This window comes from Anabrus simplex, chromosome 11 (genome assembly GCF_040414725.1).
Source record: "Anabrus simplex isolate iqAnaSimp1 chromosome 11, ASM4041472v1, whole genome shotgun sequence".
Taxonomy (NCBI): Eukaryota; Metazoa; Arthropoda; class Insecta; order Orthoptera; family Tettigoniidae; genus Anabrus; species Anabrus simplex.
This window is the reverse complement of record NC_090275.1, coordinates 119,628,026-119,639,439: the sequence shown is the minus strand read 5'-3', so window position 1 is coordinate 119,639,439 and position 11,414 is coordinate 119,628,026. Positions and strand designations below refer to the sequence as shown.

The 11,414-nt window shown below is 38.5% G+C and overlaps 1 long non-coding RNA gene across 1 annotated transcript in view; it reads left to right on the top strand.

The window, feature by feature from the left end:
• The first annotated feature begins 4,795 nt into the window (after nucleotides 1-4,795).
• LOC137502663 (uncharacterized) overlaps nucleotides 4,796-11,414 on the top strand; it is a 75,008-nt gene continuing 68,389 nt past the window's right edge. The window contains exons 1-2 of the long non-coding RNA XR_011018819.1: nucleotides 4,796-4,988; nucleotides 5,247-5,397. This is a non-coding gene — a long non-coding RNA (uncharacterized lncRNA). The remainder of the gene's footprint in view (nucleotides 4,989-5,246; nucleotides 5,398-11,414) is intronic.

Genomic DNA, 11,414 nt, shown 5'->3' with positions numbered 1-11,414 from the left:
TTGACGCAGATGATCAATGAGATAGGAGCAGACATCTTGATTCTCAGCGAACAATATCAAGACAGAGAAGAACCAGGCTGGTTTCCAGACAATCTAGGGACAGCTGCGATATGGGTACCAGACCTTGGAAAATACTCAGTTATAAATCAAGGATGCGGAGATGGGTTCGTCTGGGTCCAAGTTGAGAAGGTAATTTTTGTCAGAGGCTATTTCTGACTTCCAGACAAAACTAGATGGGCTTGAAGAAACTCTGCAAGGGATGAACACTAACCTAGTTGTTGCTGGTGATTTTAATGCTCAAGCAGTTGAATGGAACATGCCTCAAACAGATTCTAGAGGGCGGCGTACAATGGAGATGGTCGCGAGATTGGGATTAATGGTTATCAACGTTGGTAATGTGACAACCTTTCGGCGACCAGGGTGTCAGGGAACCATACCAGATGTAACCTTTGCTTCTGAAGACATTGCGTCTAGGATAACTGAATGGCGAGTAATTGAAGAATATACTGGAAGCGATCATCAGTATATCACTTTTCGTGTACTTCAAGAGACTCCGAATCTAAGGATTACCACGCCCAAGTCAGAAAGATGGAACATAGCCACTATGGATAGAGAAAAATTTCATGAAGTAATACAGAATGGAATGAATTGTATGACGGATACATGTCACGGAGGCAAAAGAAGCATTATTGCTAATAAATGCGTGGAACACACCATGAGACTCCTTCAGCAAGCATGCAACGCATCAATGACCAGAATCAAACAACGGAGAGGCAAGCGTCCAGCATATTGGTGGAATGAAGAAATTGCTGAGTTGAGGAAACAATGCCTGCGACTCAGACGAAGGACACAAAGAGCACGACATGACGACGCAGCTCTCTCAGTAGAGTATAAGACAATGAAGAAAATACTGCGAAATACAATTAAAAAGAGTAAAGCTGACAAGTGGTGGGAAATGTCTAAGGAAGTGGATGAAAATCCATGGGGATTAGGGTATAAAATTGTCATGAAGAAATTCGGGATGCTACCAAGCCCTATCATGGATCCACGCACCATGGAAGAAATAGTACACATACTATTCCCTGATCATGCAGAGAGGATTGATGATGAGGCCGAGAAAGAACTAGACAATGTACCACCTTTTACAATTGAAGAATTGATAACAGCAATTAATTCCCTTAGAAATAAGAAAGCCCCTGGTCCAGATGGTATTCCAGCAGAAGTACTAAAGGTGGCAGTCGATTTATGTCCTCAACTGCTGTTGAGAATGTATAATCATTGTTTGAAAGCCGGAATTTTTAGCTTTCGTTGGAAGAGAGCTAGATTGGTTCTGATCAGTAAAGGGAAAACTGGGGGTTACAGACCTCTATGTATGCTGGACACTGCCGGGAAAGGTTTAGAGAAGCTCCTACAACCGAGAATACTAGCAGCAGTCCGATTAGCTGGCGACCTATCCGACCAACAACATGGATTTCGCAGAGGTCACTCAACGCTAGATGCTGTGAAGGAAGTGGTGAAGACAGCAGAACGAGCTCAAACGGGTAATCATTATTCTAGGAAACTGATGCTTCTTGTGACTCTAGATGTTAAAAATGCCTTCAACTCGGCAAGATGGAGTGATATTTTGGAAGCTCTAGAAGACACTTTCAAGTTACCAGAATATCTCATGTATATACTGCGAGACTATTTGAAAGACCGTACATTGTTATACGACACGGAAGACGGTCAGAGAAGAAAACGGCTCACAGCTGGTGCAGCGCAAGGCTCAATTCTCGGACCACACCTTTGGAACATCATGTATGATGATTTGTTACGGCTGGAGATGCCAGAAGATGTAAAACTTGTGGGTTATGCTGATGATGTGGCTGCTGTGATAGTAACCCGTAACCTAGAGCCGGCTCAATTTAAATTGAATCAGGTGATGCGACGTGTCAAAGAATGGATGATAAATCACAAGTTAGAACTCGCAGATCACAAAACGGAAATTGTCCTCCTGACGAGGAAAAGGATTAATATTGTTGTACCGATGCAGATCGGACAGATAGCCATCGAAACAACTAGGAGCACAAAATATCTTGGTGTAACGCTTGATACTAAGCTTACATATTGGGACCACATCCAACGGGTAACAGATAAGGCAGCGAAAACCATGACTGCACTGAGCAGACTCATGGGAAATATCAAGGGACCGATATCTAGTAAAAGGCGGCTTCTCATGTCGATTGTTCAATCGATACTGTTATACGGTTCGGAAATTTGGGCTGAATCGTTAAAAATTGTGAAATATCGGAGAAGAATTGCGGCTGTACAACGGAGAGCAGCTTTACGAATTGCTTGCGCATATCGCACAGTATCAGAACCCTCGATTCTAGTAGTAGCAGCAGTAGCTCCCATTGACTTGTTGGCCTTCGAAAGACAAGAAATTTGGCTCACATAAGAAGAGCTAGGAAGGAAAAGGGCAAAGGCTTTGGCTCATAGTCGCAGAACGCAACGATGGCAAACAAGATGGGAAGATGATTCTAGAGGGAAATGGACGAAAAGACTGATACCTTCTCTGGGCGTATGGGTTGCCCGAAATCATGGTGAAGTGAACTACTATCTCACACAGTTCTTGACAGGTCATGGATACTTCCGAAAATTTCTTCATAGGCTAGGGCTAGCAACTAGTCCGGTGTGCATATCGATGACGTATCACATACTTTCTTTGTGTGTGTTCATTGGCTGCCACAAAGAAGATGCTTAGAAGTTATGCACGGAGAATTGACGCCAGAAGGGATCGTGTCAGTAATGCTACGAAGTCGAGAATCTTGGGACCAGGTGGCAGTCTACGTAGAAAATATTCTGCGTCAGAAGAAGAAGGACCTGGACGATTACGACAGATAGCAAAGCAGAAGAAGGAAGATGAAGCACAAGATGCATTAGGCACGACATCCGCCCTGAAGTAATGCGAGAGCGGTTTCCGGGGCGGAGATAAACGTCGTGGGAAAAGGGAGTGTGGTTTTTAGTGGGTAAGAATCTCCACACACTTGTTGAGTGCGGACCCTCACAAGCGTCTTATGAAAGATTTTCCACACTCCCTAGCAAAAAAAAATATTATTATTATTATTGTTATTATTATTATTATTATTATTATTATTATTATTATTATTATTATTATTATTATTATTATTATTATTATTATTATTATTATTATTATTATTATGCAAATAAAACTAAGCATGACACTCCGAAGGCCTGCAGATTACGAAGTGTCGTGTAGTTAGTACGACAAATCCTCTCGCCCATAGCACGTGGCCGCTGCACAGTCCGAACCTACCATCTCCTGTATGCAAGCTCGCAACTGTGTGCCCCTAACCGCACGGCTAACTCGCCCGGTGCCACACAATTAATTGTCATTCTAGACGTCGCAAATAAAATACTGTTATGATTATTAATATTGTGTGCCTCTTACCCGGACACCCCGGGTTCGATTCCCGGCGAGGTCAGGGATTTTTCAGTTTGATTCCTTGTAAGGTCAGGGATTTTTACCTAAGGGAACTGTGTAGAATAATATCCTTGCTAACAAGGAAGTGGCCGTATCCTTAATTAAGATACAACCTGATGTAAAATAGGAAACTACGGAAAACGGATGGCTGAGGTGGGGAATCGAACTCGTAGGCCCCAAGAGGGTAGACCTTAACTTCTACTCTACAGAGGCGGGGAGTTACGTGATTTCTGCTACTTCACTAAAAAACATATCGCAGTCACTTAGTACAGCAGATATGCATTATTAATTTTATATCCTAACATACACACACTGGTATAATTTAGTTTGTTCAGTGTGAAAGCAGGAAACTGCTTTGCTTTGCTCAGCAAAATAGGACTCATAAGGCCGGTCGGCAGGAAGTGACTCTGTTATCGTCTTTGTAATGGGTGTACAAGCAAACTTGCACGCACTGACGACTGCTAGCACATACCGCTAAACATAGATGTTTATAGTTTTCTATTTTTACAACAGTCATATTATGATAATTAAGAAGCAATTCATAAAATAATAATAGCATGTAGCTTCTCCCCTCGGAGAAGGTCTGTGTTATTCAATGCCTTTGGAGGTAATCAGCATGCAGTGTTGAGGTTTTAACATAATACTAAATTTCCTGAGCGAGTTGACTGTGCGGTTAGGGGATTACGGCTGTCACCTTGCATTCGGAAGATGGCAGGTTAGAATCCCAATGTCGACAACGCAAAAAGATAGTTTTCCTCCCAGTAAATAATAATAATAATAATAATAATAATAATAATAATAATAATAATAATAATAATAAGAGTATTATACTTGTGAGGTCTAGAATTACTATTAATTTCGTGGTACCGGGCGAGTTAGCCGTGCAGTTAGGGGCTTACATCTGTAAGCTTGCATTCGGAAGATGGTATGGTAGGTTCGAATCCCGCTGTTAACAGCGCAAAAAGCTAGTTTTTCGTAGTTTCCTCTAGGCTGTACCTTACAGTAATTAAGGACACGGTCGCTTCTTTTATCTCCAATCTTATTGTCGCTATATGATCTATCTTTGTCGATGTGTCGTAAAACCACTACCGAAATAATAATTGTACGGATTATTTATGTCGTGCCATACAATCTTTACTGGCTGTCCATGCCATATCGTGTGAACAAAAGACAGGAATGGAGCACTGCAGTTAGTGCTTGGTTACTCGCTCTGTTCGGATGGGTTTTATCACTGCATTTTTATATCATCATAAAACTGAATAATTATTATTGGTTATTCGTTAAATGCAGTGAACAAATATAATATGTGGGTGTGTGTGTGTGTGTGTGTGTGTGTGTGTGTGTGTGTGCGTAAAACTTGGAGGCAGACCGCGATCCAACGTGCACATCGTTTTATAAAAATGCTGACGGATAATGTTCATTGATCGATACGTGCGTATATAAGCAGACAATCAATCCTCTCCCTCTTTCTTTTTTATCGAAGCATCTTTCGCGACAAGTTAAGGTAAGCACGTGTGTGTACTGTTTTAAATAAGAATATATATTTATATTTAAAGTAAAAATGAATGATATATTTACGATTTTTCTTTTTAGAAAATCATCATTATTATTGCCATCATCATCGCTGATTGTTATCTGCTGTCTATTCTTATTAACAAGAATCTTGGCGCCTGGATTTTCTACATTAATCTGAAAAAGAAAGTTGATTTTTAAATGTATAAAATATTATTAATTTAATTGTTTCTTTTTGTTTTCTTTTTAGATATTATCCTTATTTGTCAAAAGAACACGCATAATATCAGAGCTACAAACGTTTAATGATTGGAGTATTTTTGCTGTATCCACATCGCAGAAAGGACTAGGGGTGCTTTGCTGTATCCACTTTCAACGCGTGCATCATTTAAGTTTTAAAGGTATGTTTTTAAATTTTTATTATACAAATGCGATTGTTATAAAATAGTCTAATTATAGTATTTGATTTTTAGAAAATTGGAAAGGATTAACAATCTAGGACGGTTTACAGGGACACCTTCAAGACAACTAACTGATCTTCCTGTTAAAGAACAATTTAGATTTATTTCACTACGAAGATTATCTACGAGATTTGGTGATAGAATATTGTGCACTTGTGTGAAGAATTTAAGGTTTTTTCCTAATGGATTTAATGCGTTAACAGATACGTAATTATAACATATACATCAACAAACAATTGCCTTATCATATCATGGCATAGGAAACAATACATACATTCTTAGTTTTGTTGATATTAAATTAACACACACATAGTAAAATTGAATATGAATTAATTTTATTATTTTTAATGTCATGGCAAACTACTTCGCTCCTCATCTTGTCTAGCATGCCTCATCTGGGCTCTGCCACTGGTGTTTGCAGTTTCCCTATAGCCACATAGGCTTTGGTGGTGCTATTTCAGGATCCAACCAGCCTCTGGGCTGTTGACCTATCAGTGGCATCTAATCGGAAAACTATTAATGCATGTTTTTCCATCACGTATAGTAACTGGTATTATAAAAAATTCAATGACTATTTTAGATCCAAATTCCTTTTTCAAATCATGCTATAATGTATTTGAAGAAAAAGCGACTTCTTTGCTAACTACGCATACTGCACTAAAGTTAAATACCTCACTTGCATGTTCATTTATTCTTTTTAAAGATAATGATGAAGTTCATGAAACTTTTTATATATGATCGAAAATGACAAAACTGTTATATTCTGATAATATTTCAGAATGGTTTCGTGAATACGTTGTAGACGAATTGCTTGCAAAATTTCAAAAGTTTGAAGAGGGTGCGAACAATAAAGCTCTACAAAGTATTCAAAATCAAATCAAATCAAAATCTCTTTATTTGCAAATGAGGTGTCTACCTCGGTGGCAAATGGTACACTAAAATACATTATTGTCAAGCACTAAATTTTAAATTAACAAGAGACGAAGAAAATTTTCCTAGAATACAATATTATACAATTTACGCTAATAATCATCCTTAATAAATTTATATTGTTTACAAAATTCTACTTATATAATATCTTACAAACATAGACAACTCATATACAGTATGTGAAATTACTTCTAATAATAATATACAACTGGTATAAGATTAAAATTAACATTGAATTTATTTATATATTTATATTTTACCCATTTTGGAACCTAAGTAGCATAACGACCTGCTGCGTCTTAACCAGAGCCCCTTTTGCCACCACTTTTCAGAGTTCCTGAAGGGCCTTCACAGCTACCGTAGCGGCCCCAGGGCCCTCGAAGTCCCCACTGTACTTCACCCCTACAGGCAGTCCCCTACTTGGGCTGTCCAAACTCCATAGACAAGGGGATGGAATTAATTTAATCACACACATTTTTTATTTACAATATTCTGCACTGGTCGAATGCCCTCTAACATTTCATTTATTTTCTCTGTTGTTGTTTATTCTCTTCTTGAATATCTGTACAGATTTTGGAAAAGGATCAAACACTACCCCTGGTAAACTGTTCCACTCCTTCACGCCCTTCCCAATGAATGAAAATTTACCCCAATCGCTTCTGCTAAAATTCCTTCTAATTTTGTACTTGTGGTCAGTTCTACCAATATAATTATTTTCCAACTGAAGCCTCTCACGGATATATCTCCATGCTTCTTCTCCTGTATAGGCTCTATATAATCCTATAAGTCTAGTTTTCTCCCTTCTCTTACTTAAAGTTTCCCAACCAAGTTCCTTTAACATTTCTGATACACTACTCTTTCTCCTGAAATCCCCTGTTACAAACCTTGCTGCTTTCCTCTGCACACCATCTAGTTCTTTTATTAGGTATTCTTGATGAGGATCCCAAACACTGTTTGCATATTCCAATAATGGACGAACCATACTTAAGTAACTTTTTTCTTTTAATTCTTTGTTGCATCCTTTAAGTAGCCTCATTATGACATGTAACGATCTGTTTGCTTTCCCAACAATGTCATCAACATGACCCTTCCAGTGCAAATTACTTTCAAATCTCACACCTAAGTATTTGCACTTGCCATCTTTAGGGATAACTACCTCATCCAAAGTATATTCAAATTCAGTTTTAAAGCTCCTGTTTGTAAATGTTGTAACAGTTGATTTGCCTCCATTAATCTTGATATTATTTTCTTCAACCTATTCTTGGATACTCTCAAGGTCCCTTTGTAATTCTGAGCAATCCTCAATGTTATTTATTTCCCTATAAACAATTATGTCATCTGCATACAATCTTATTTTCGATGTTATATTGTTCCCTAAATCATTTGCGTATATTAAGAAAAGTAACGGACCGATTATACTACCCTGTGCAATTCCCTTCCAAACTTTCTCTTCCTGTGATATATTATTTCCTACTTTGACTTTCTGAACCCTTGAATTTAGAAATGTTCTTATCCAACGTATAACCCTTACGTCCAATCCTATTCCCTCCAATTTCTTTAATAATATTCCATGTTCCACTTTATCAAAGGCTTTGGAAAGATCTATGGCTATGCAATCTAACTGGCCTCCTGAATCCAACTGATCTGATATGTCCTGCTGAAATCCCACCAGTTGTGCCTCACAAGAAAATTTCTTTCTAAATCCATACTGGCTCCTCATGAACCAATTTTTATCATCACATATCCCTCTGATGTACTTTGCTATTAAACTCTCCAGTATTTTACAAACTATACTGGTCAGGCTGATTGGTATGTAGTTCTCTGGTTTCCTTTTATCACCCTTTCCTTTATAAATTGGTCTTATTATAGATTCCTTCCATTCCTTTGGTATTACACTATTATTTATGACATAGTCAAAGAGAAATTTTAAATAAGGCACTATATACCACCCCATTGTCTTTAATACCTCCCCAGTAATTTGATCACTTCCTGCTGCTTTTCCTTGCTGAAGCAGTTGGATTTCTCTGAAAATATCTTCATTTGCGAATGAGAAGCTTCTTGTTTCCCTGTGTGTCTCTCCCTCTCTATCTTCTGTTATGGTTTCCAAGTCCTGACAATCTTCTACTGAATCTCTGATCTTCAGATTAATGTCTGTAAATTTGATCCGTTAAATTCAGATAGACAATATATCCGACTTCCGAAAGCCACTGCAGATAAAAGACCTGTTAAAAATATTCAGAATAATGATGACTGTTGCTTTTTATGGTGTATCGCAATGGCATACTGTTGTTTAGTTGATGTGTGCTTGGTCCACTTCCATTTGACTTCTATAGTCGTCTTTCAATACAGAGGTAGATTTCATATGGTATGGTGTATACGTATTGCTGATTAATGATAAAGCGAATTTTATCACAGTTATTCAGTCAAACGTAAAATGTTGATAAGAATCAATCTCACTTCGTATTACACCTCCATGAGTTTCTACTGTGTTCATAATGTCTAGTATTTCTTCCATTTTGTTGTAGTAGCGTATAACATAAATCTTGGAGTGCAATATCTGCTTATGGGCATCGGTTAACTCGTTGAGTCTTCGCGAACATGTAGTATGTCTTCGGAATGTACACCGTGTTTTATGGACTTCTTCATGCTGGTTTAAGATGAAGTTTGTAAGCTACGTAGGTGTACCGGTCTAAATTAATAAGCTGATTATGTTTATTCACAAGACTGGGAGTGATGCACTAATATGTTTTACAAACACAGGATGATAAAGAACTACTGACGGTTTCTCACGAAGAGTATAATCACTTTCCGCTGTAATAATAAAGTCGTGAAAGACGTGCTAAGGTTGTTACTATTCATGTCTGTAATAATATTACAGGTAATGTTCACATGATGATCATCGAAGATTGATCAGACTCGTAACGTACGTTCGGCAGTAGCTCCCTTGGTGGAAATCCAAGCAAAGGTCCAATCGAATCAGGTTGTGATTTGAAGCCAATCTTAAATGATGACTCAATAACACATTTATGAGTGATGTTGCTTACAGTAATTGACACATTGTAATTATTATTACTAAAACTCTCTTCAGTAAACTGTTCAATTAACGTACTTCTAATGTAGTCTTGAATAGAGTCTACTGAATAACTGCCTGATCGCAGCGTTAACACACACTCATCGTAATAGAACCTGTTTACACCGTCATGCACATTATAGATTTTATTGTAGCTTTCAAACGACACAAGCCCAAGATTATGTAGCTGATAACCGAGTTCGATCGATGGATTAAAATAGACGGTTGTTTCAGGTCCTTCTCCGCGTACAGCGAAAGTTCTTTCACCGTTAGTCATCACGTGCACACTAATGCTCTTTGTCTACTGCCTGGTTTTGATATAAGAACATAAGATATAATCGTCCGCAAATGCGTGTATTGAATTTTTTGCACACAGATTTTATTGTAAACAATGTCTGCGCTGCTTCCGAAATAACGTATGAGCTCAAAAGGAAGTCTCCATAGCTATCGAAATACCATACATTAGATTTTCGTTTTACGTTGGCAACGTAACGAGTTCCAGACCCACGACTGTTGTCTAAGTTAATTACAGCATTCTCACGTTGACGTGGGCGTGCTGGTAGTTGATCGCGCATATACACACCTCGAAAATAATGAATTCCAAGTCATTTAGCTAATGTAAACATTTCTTCGTGGGTTAGAGCTCGGTGTGGCGGTGCATTCGTAGACTTTTTTGACATACGTAGTTGCCAACCCCGTTTTTATGGCGCAAGCTTCATGTGTACGCCTTTTCCTCGTAATGCGATTACATCCATAGTCTTGTTATGACGTTTTCTCTCTTTCAACTGCTGCTTCGCTTCTTCTACAGCCGTCCAGCAAACAGCACAGGAAAAAGTCCTCCTCGTTTTGGTACAGAAATAATTCGTGCACATTTACCAAACATTGCTCTGCACTTTGGAGAGATTCTCGCTCTTGCTGCGCGTTGTGCCTTAGTAATAGCTGCACGTGGATTGTATTCCCCACGAGTAGCTTTTCGTCCAGCCTTTATATCTTTCCATCCAACAGTTTTAGTTTTCTTCTTCATTTCGTTTGGATATAGTTGTTTGACCATTCTGTACACGACTTTAACCGCGAAGAGCAAAATTATGAACGGAGAGTTATTGTTGTTTCGTTTGATATATATATTACTATTGTCCACTTTATTATTCAGTTACCATGAAGATTATAATGCAACAAGACCTACTACCTGTTAGTGACATCGTGTCACGTCTCTTACCTATTTCCAGTACAACTACAAAAAGGCGTCATGGAACATTATTTACTTTTGCAATTCGATGTAATATATCTGGTCCATTGAGATGTGGCAAGACAAATCTTGTACTTACACTCATTACCTCTTTAAATGGCATACGCTTCGAGAATATTTATTTTTTCGCCAAGTAACTGTACCAACCGCTGTATAACATTCCACAAATTGTCATGCACGATCTGGTTAAAGATCGATTGAAATATTTTCAGTTAAATTCACATGAGCAAGTTCATTCACCGGATGATGTGCTTCCCATTTCTCTGATGATTTTCGACGATGTCGCAACACAACACCAAAACGTTATTCGTGCATACTTTAGTATGGGGCGACATACGTAAATATGAGATTGCATCTATTTATATCAAACCGTTTCTCGTGTGCCTAAGCAGTTGATACTCGAAAACGCAAATATTATTGTGCTTTTTCGGTAAAATGAGTGCAATATGCGGCATGTGTATGATGATCATGTTAACTCGGATATGACATTTAATGACTTTAAACGTATGTCTGCTACATGTTGGTCATCACATCGTTACGGCTTTTTAGTTATTGATAAAGAAAGTGACGTTCAGTATGGACGATATCGCATGGGCCTTGACCATTTTATACGATATGAGTAGTATAATAGGACAGTTCGGCCGCCGTCACCGCCACCCGGGAGGCCTTCCCAGGGGCCTGCTCCTCCTCCTCCTCCCGGGAGCCTTCCCA